Genomic DNA, 8601 nt, shown 5'->3' with positions numbered 1-8601 from the left:
GTTTTGTTAGTGAACGATATTCACCTGCAGTAAAACCAAATTAATGTAAATAAACATTGTTAATTATCTTGATAACGTTGATCGAGCCACCAAAGCACATTACATGCATTTATTTAAAAAAAAATACGCTCCTCACCCCAAAGCACTAGATACCCATTTGAAATTCTAAATGAAACGTGTATTGTTATTATAATTTATTTGATCATTATTGTGCATGATGTTGCTGTATAGGTGTTCTGGGTTGATGTTAGGCTTTTGTCCACTGGCCACCAACAAACACATAATCATATTCTGCAAGTTATGACTTGGGTCCAGTGTTGGCAACTATTTTCAATGGAAAGATGCTAGATGTTATGCGCAGATTGTCGGCACTTTATGTCTGTTTTCTCTCCTAATCTGTGCCCACTGTGCTTTGAAAAGAAAAAAAGTTGGCGGCACTGCTTGGGTCCCTGTTTTAAATTTCCCCCATTTATGGTTGCGAGTAATTTATGCTCCAGAGTTTACAGTATACCTACAGTTGAGCAATATTATAGTGATTCTAGCCTTGCAGCACTACCAATAAAATCCTGAGGATTCTCACAGTCATCATTGCGGCATATTTTTGATGATCCATTTGTGTGTCGTAAAACTGAGAGAAAAAAAGACAGAGAGAGTTTCATGCTTGAGAGACCTGTTTGTTTGCCGTTCCAGAGATTTGCATATAAAAGTGAGCACAACAAATGAGCATGTGCGTGGGCTGTTTGAGTTTGTGTGTGTGAATGAATGTGGATACTCGCATGCTTCTGACAAGATACTTTGGACAGTTTCCTGCCCAGCTCTGAGTGACAATATAAAAAACTAAACTGCTAATGCATGATTTCACAGGCTGGAATACTATCTTAAAGGTCACAAAAACCCCAAAATGAAAATTCTTTCATTATTTACTCACCCAAATGTCGTTCCAAACCTGTAAGACTTTCGGTCATCTTCGAATCTGAGAGATTTCTGTCCCTTCATTGACAGCTACACAACTACCACTTTGACTCTTCAAAAAGTTCATAAAGAGATCGTAAATCTCGACCGCTTCATATGATGAACTGATTGAATTTAGGCTTTTATTCACATAAACATTAATCAGTGCACACATCAGTTATGATTAACGGAAGCTCAAGCATGATTGGTCGACGTGTGAGAACCAATGAGGTTCATTCTCATGTTACGCATCACGTTTGGCTTGTGCAAGGACCAATGAGATTCATTCTTGTGTTACGCATCACGTTTGGCTTGTGCAAGGACCAATGAGGTTCATTCTCATGTTATGCATCACGTTTGGCTTGTGCAAGGACCAACGAGGTTCATTCTCATGTTATGCATCACGTTTGGCTTGTGCAAGGACCAATGAGATTCATTCTCGTGTTACGCATCACGTTTGGCTTGTGCAAGGACCAATGAGATTCATTCTCATGTTACGCATCACGTTTGGCTTGTGCAAGGACCAATGAGATTCATTCTCATGTTACGCATTACGTTTGGCTTGTGCAAGGACCAATGAGATTCATTCTCGTGTTACGCATCACGTTTGGCTTGTGCAAGGACCAATGAGATTCATTCTCATGTTACGCAGCACATTTGGCTTGTGCAAGGACCAATGAGATTCATTCTCGTGTTACGCATCACGTTTGGCTTGTGCAAGGACCAATGAGATTCATTCTCGTGTTACGCATCACATTTGGCTTGTGCAAGGACCAATGAGATTCATTCTCGTGTTACGCATCACGGTTGGCTTGTGCAAGGACCAATGAGATTCATTCTCGTGTTACGCATCACGTTTGGCTTGTGCAAGGACCAATGAGATTCATTCTCGTGTTACGCATCACGTTTGGCTTGTGCAAGGACCAATGAGATTCATTCTCGTGTTACGCATCACGTTTGGCTTTTGCAAGGACCAATGAGATTCATTCTCGTGTTACGCAGCACATTTGGCTTGTGCAAGGACCAATGAGATTCATTCTCGTGTTACGCATCACGTTTGGCTTGTGCAAGGACCAATGAGATTCATTCTCGTGTTAAGCATCACGTTTGGCTTGTGCAAGGACCAATGAGATTCATTCTCGTGTTACGCATCACGTTTGGCTTGTGCAAGGACCAATGAGATTCATTCTCATGTTACGCATCACGTTTGGCTTGTGCAAGGACCAATGAGGTTCATTCTCATGTTACGCATCACGTTTGGCTTGTGCAAGGACCAATGAGATTCATTCTCGTGTTACGCATCACGTTTGGCTTGTGCAAGGAACAATGAGATTCATTCTCATGTTACGCATCACGTTTGGCTTGTGCAAGGACCAATGAGGTTCATTCTCATGTTACGCATCACGTTTGGCTTTTGCAAGGACCAATGAGATTCATTCTCGTGTTACGCATCACGTTTGGCTTGTGCAAGGACCAATGAGATTCATTCTCATGTTACGCATCACGTTTGGCTTGTGCAAGGACCAATGAGATTCATTCTCGTGTTACGCATCACGTTTGGCTTTTGCAAGGACCAATGAGATTCATTCTCGTGTTACGCATCACGTTTGGCTTGTGCAAGGACCAATGAGATTCATTCTCATGTTACGCATCACGTTTGGCTTGTGCAAGGACCAATGAGATTCATTCTCGTGTTACGCATCACGTTTGGCTTGTGCAAGGACCAATGAGATTCATTCTCATGTTACGCAGCACGTTTGGCTTGTGCAAGGACCAATGAGATTCATTCTCGTGTTACGCATCACGTTTGGCTTGTGCAAGGACCAATGAGGTTCATTCTCATGTTACGCATCACGTTTGGCTTGTGCAAGGACCAATGAGATTCATTCTCATGTTACGCATCACGTTTGGCTTGTGCAAGGACCAATGAGATTCATTCTCATGTTACGCATCACGTTTGGCTTCTGCAAGGACCAATGAGATTCATTCTCATGTTACGCAGCACATTTGGCTTGTGCAAGGACAAATGAGATTCATTCTCATGTTAAGCATCACGTTTGGCTTCTGCAAGAACCAATGAGGTTCATTCTCGTGTTAAGCAGCACATTCAAGTTTGGAATGACATGAGGGTACGTGAATGATGACAGAATTTTTATTTTTGGGTGAACTAACCCTTTAATGCTTACTAAATACTATACTGCCGACTATTTAAAATGTGCAATGTGCTCTGGCAATTCTAGTGCATAACCGTTCAAAAGTTTGAGGTCAGTAAGATTTTTGATTGATGCCACTTGTGCTCACCAAGCCAGCTTTTATTTGATCATAAAACTGCAATATAGCAAAAAATTGCTGAAGAATTACCAGCAGCCATTTCTCACCTGATAACTAACTAGAAATAGCATTTACTGTCAGGATATTTGTGCTGAGAGTAATACTATGATCATTTCATTTTATTTATTTTTCTCTGGTAGTACTAGAAGGATAACAGTGACCTTTGACTTTAGTTATGTGACTGGAAGAGGGTTGCCAGGTCATTAGCCTAGTGAGACTCAGTGTGTGTACCTGTATGTTCGTGAAGTGCACCGAAACTCCACCAAAACCAATATTTATACTCTCAGATGAATTTTGTGTGTGTTTTAGGGCCACTGAAGTTAGCATGTAGCAATGTAGCAAGAGAAAAGTTCCTAGGCCCTGTTTACACCTGGCATTAAGATACATTTTGCTCGATCGAATCACAAGTAAACAAGGGAGACATATTTACATTTTCCCGTTTACACCTGGGGTTTTAATTGTCCACTTCCGACCACTTCTGTCCTGAGTTATTCGAAGAGTGGGTCTATGGGCAGGTAAATGTATGGGCTTTTTGAGATCTTTCAATCGAATGGATGAAATAAGCTTCCAATAAGACAATGGAAAAACACACGGAGAGCAGCAGCTTTTGTTTCTGCTCTGAGAGCCGCAAGAGCACTCCTAACGCTGTGAGTGTGCGTTAGAAATCAGGAATGGTGAGAGAACATTGTGCTTGGTACGTTTTTCGTCTTCAAACCAAACTTGGGTCTTCAGCCGACAAAGTTTAAATCCCGTATGGCATACATGCTTCCCATAAGGTTCTCACATTAGGTCAGTAGACGGAGAGTAGGCGGTCTTTTGTGGCTGTTCGAACACATTCGACCACATGAGCTTCTACACTACGAAAGCAATCAGGTCGAATGCGTTTTTGACTACCTCTGGAAGTGGTCGAAAGTGGACAAGCTCAAAACGTCTCAGACCCTGTTTACACCTGTATTTAGCGTCTTCCACTTGTGATCTGATCGACCAAAACGCATCTTAATACCAGATGTAAACATGCAGGGCCTTAGAGAAAGAGAGGAATTATGAATCATGAATCATGGTGCTGTTGCACCAGATGTGTGTACAATTCATGGGAGCTGCACAGTTTGAAATCAGTTTTGTGTGTGTGTATTTCTGATTTTACAACTATTTCTTTTGCTGCATTCAAGAACAGATTGCCACATTGTTTAAAAGCAAATGCATTGGCACCCATTTGTGCGCCCATGGGCGTGTTGGTCTGAAAAGTGCGCGATTTGCGCAATTTGCACATTACGCCCAAAACACACCCATTACTCATTAAGAGACAACCCTTTTAGACCATGAGTGTGCCGTCCATTTTTCCCGTCGTTAAACTAGCAAAAGTGGATTCAGACACACCCTAAGTGCACTTGCGGCGTGCGCTTTAGACCATGCACTTAGATCGTTAAAATAGGGCCCTTAATCTCTCAAGAATATCTCTCACCTTATAGGTAATATCTTTATCAAAGTGTGTAATTTCTGTGCCACTAGAAGCCCCTAACAGAACCACAAAAATACAGTCTGTTTTCAGACAATTTGTTATTTCTGCCATTTGTTGAACAAACTGGTAGTTCCGGTGGTGCTATAAACTGTTGTGTCTGACCCAGTACGGCTACTCAAATGAACAAACTGCAATTATTTTGTTGCCTCTAGAGCTACAGAAATTTCAATTTACAAGTTAACATTAGTCACTTAGTCTCCATAAATTTGAATGGATTTTCTTTCGCACAGATATGTCATCTGAATATCAAAGCAAAACTGATTTGAATATTCGTGGGAAATTTCAGGGCTAAAATGACTCAGCTGGATGTGTTTCAACAAGACTATCAAAAAAAAAGAAAAGAAAGTTTTTAGGAATATGCTGTGAAATCCAGTTTGTGGGAAACAACTGTTGTGACTTCTTTGGTCAAGAGCGAGTGAGTGTGTGTGTGTGTGTGTGTGTGTGAGTGAGAGTGTGAGTGTGTGTGTGAGGGACGAATTATGGGACGATTTACAGAAAACACAAACACACAACCTATTAACAAAGTGGTAGCCAAAAACACTAGATTTCAGCTCCATAAATACACGTTTGTCACAGCTGTTGAGTCTCCTCAGATACCTAGATAGATAGATAGATAGATAGATAGATAGATAGATAGATAGATAGATAGATAGACAGACAGACAGACAGACAGACAGACAGACAAACAGATGTTCTGTCTATCTCCTCTCCAGATGTGCTTCTTGAACCTGCTGTAGTGCTGGATCTGTTTTCAGAGAGTGAAATGTTTTCCTGACACATCAGGGACTGAGGACTTCAACTCCCTCACAGGCGCGTGCAGGCTGGATCTCTTCACACACACACACACACACAATGGATCCTTAAACCAGCCGTTTGTTAGGTTTGTATGGTTTGTTAGGATATGACATTATTTGGCCGATATACAACTATTGAAAGTCTGGATTCTGAGGGTGCAAAAAAATTGAAACATTGAGAAAATCGCCTTTGAAGTTGTCAATTTATGTTCACGATTGTGCTGCATTCACTCACAAAAATAAATGTTTTATATATTTACGGTAGGAAATGTACAAAATATCTTCATGGAACATGATCTTTACTTAATATCCTAATGATTTTTAGCATAAAAGAAAAATCAATAATTTTGACCCATACAATGTTGGCTATTGCCACATATACCCGTGCGACTTGTGACCGGTTTTGTGATCCAGCGTCACATATTACCGAATATCTCCTAAGCGCAATGGTTTTAATACTAAGCTAATGATATTTGTTGTAAAAGTCTAAACTTAAACCTCACACAAACCTGCTAATTTAAAGCAAAACAATCAAATAATGAGGTCCAGCTCACAAATCAGTGGTCGACGGATATTCGTGAGGACATTTGTGAGCTAGACCTCAGCTCATTTTCAGATTCTATTGACTATGCGCTCACAAATGTTATGTGACTGTCCTGCAAGTGTTGTGTCGAGTAAATCGTTCCTGTTCTTTTCTCTGCTCGTTACTGTGTAATCATGGAAAGCTGGTGTGTGCGTCCCACGGAGCGCAGCTGCACGGCCCGCGGTGCAGGGTCTCGGCTCGAGCTGGGCCCGTGTCCCGCTTCTCTGGGAACGGATGGGAGCATTGCACCAAAACATCTTAAAACAAAACATGGCCTTCGCCGCATGATGTCTTTTTACCAGGTCACAGATTCAGCAAAGTCTCATGGGAACGACACCTGTTGTGAAACAGACTCAGAGAGCTCACGGCCAAGAGAGGTGGCTGTTGTTGTCGGCCTAATGAACACAATTCATAAAGCATACAGATAAAATACATATTTCTACATTTTTCAGAAATTCAATATTTATGAATATAGGAATAAGATTTTTTTTATGTATTTTAAAATAATTAAGGCATTTCCCCCTGTTTTTTCACTAAATTAACACATTTGAATCATTTTTATAGCAGTACATAAACAGTAAGTTTTACTTAGACATATTTTTACTACATTTTTGTAGATTAATCACTTTTTGTATATATTTTGTAAAAAATCATACACATTTTCTCCAAAGGGAAATAGATTTATAACCATATTTAGGCTATATATATATATATATATATATATATATATATATATATATATATGTATATAAATCCAACAATCAGGAACGCTGCTGTTAGGGAACAGAATTAGCGACAAAAAGCTAAGCACTATTAAAACATTACTAATGATGTAATCAATTATCCATATTCCTATATAGGCCTATCTGAATATTTTGTACTATACTTAAAGGGCACCTATTATGCAAAATTCACTTTTACATGGTGTTTGAACATAAATGTGTGTTGGCAGTGTGTGAGCAAAACCACCCTAGAATGATAAAAATCCACCCAGTAGTTTTTTTACTATCTCAATAAATCATAAGCACTGTCTCAGAACGCCCTGTTCTAGATTTCCCTCACTGTGACGTAGAAATGAGCTAAGCCCCACCGACGTGATTTGATTGACATCTGGTTTTGGCATAGACCCCGCCCTCGGTGATCTGCATCCTCCATTGTTTCAACGACAGCCGGTAATGTCTCCTAAGAAGTGTAGGTGTTCTGTTGTGGGATGTAAGAATGGACATAATAGTCTTCACTGACATCAGAGCCACTGAAAACGCAGCGGATGGATTTTATTTATAAAGAAAAGACACCACTTAAACTTCCTAAATACGAGATTCATTTTCTGACTGACTGTTAGTGAACGAGGGTCAAAGTTAATCCTCAAGTGTGGATCGTTGCCTACAGTTCGCGATCCAACGTCACCTCCTGAAGAAGTAAGTGTATTTTATGATTTATGAGCAAATAGTCATTTCAATCGATGTCAGCCAGTTCAACAACAAATGCGTCTAAAGCTATTTATTGTCGTCGTCATAGGATGTCTCAACAAACAACGTCAGACAGTTTTATGTCACGTAGGCATTTTTTTTGCAGCATTTACTAATGTAAATAAATTAAGGTCTGCTCTATCTCCATAGACAGTAGGCTATATAAACGTCTATCTCCCTCCCCTTAAGAAAAAAATAAATAAATCGTTTGTACTTAGCAAACGTTATCACAGTAGTGTGTGTGTGTGTGTGTGTGTGTGTGTGTGTGTGTAGTTTCAAAAAATTGCGCGAACGTTATCACAGTTCGTGTGTGTGTGTGTGTGTGTGTGTTGCACATCCATAATGGCAAAGGGGACGCGATTAAAACTTTGTAAGTACATAAATGTATCAAATAACCATTCCGAGACGTTTAGTCCATTCTCATTCGTGTTTATTCTGTGCCGGAGTCTCTTCATCATCTGGGTCCAGCAGCAGGGCGGGGATATGCAGCTCATTTACATTTAAGGTGGTAGACGCCAAAACAGCTCTTTTTAAAACAGGCCCCAAAAATGACATTTTCAAATGGTTATAATAAATTAACTGTGGGGTATTTTGTGCTGAAACTTCACAAATGCATTATGGGAACACCCAAGACCAATATTACATCTTCTAAAAAGGGGCATAATAGGTGCCCTTTAAAATGTATTGTTTCTGACTTTATTACATCACTTGCATTGCTTTATGGGATGCATAGTTTATTATCTAATAAAAGTGCACAGCCTTGATCTCTTTTCGTCTGTCTGTCTAAAGAGTAATATATCACTAAATGCACACACACACACACACACACACACAAACAAACACAGAGACACAAAAACACACACACACACACACACACACACACACACACACACACACACACACACACACACACACACACACACACACACACACACACACACACACACACACACA

Source organism: Scardinius erythrophthalmus (assembly GCF_964197995.2).
Source record: "Scardinius erythrophthalmus genome assembly, chromosome: 3".
Lineage (NCBI taxonomy): Eukaryota > Metazoa > Chordata > Actinopteri > Cypriniformes > Leuciscidae > Scardinius > Scardinius erythrophthalmus.
This window is presented reverse-complemented; position numbering follows the sequence as displayed.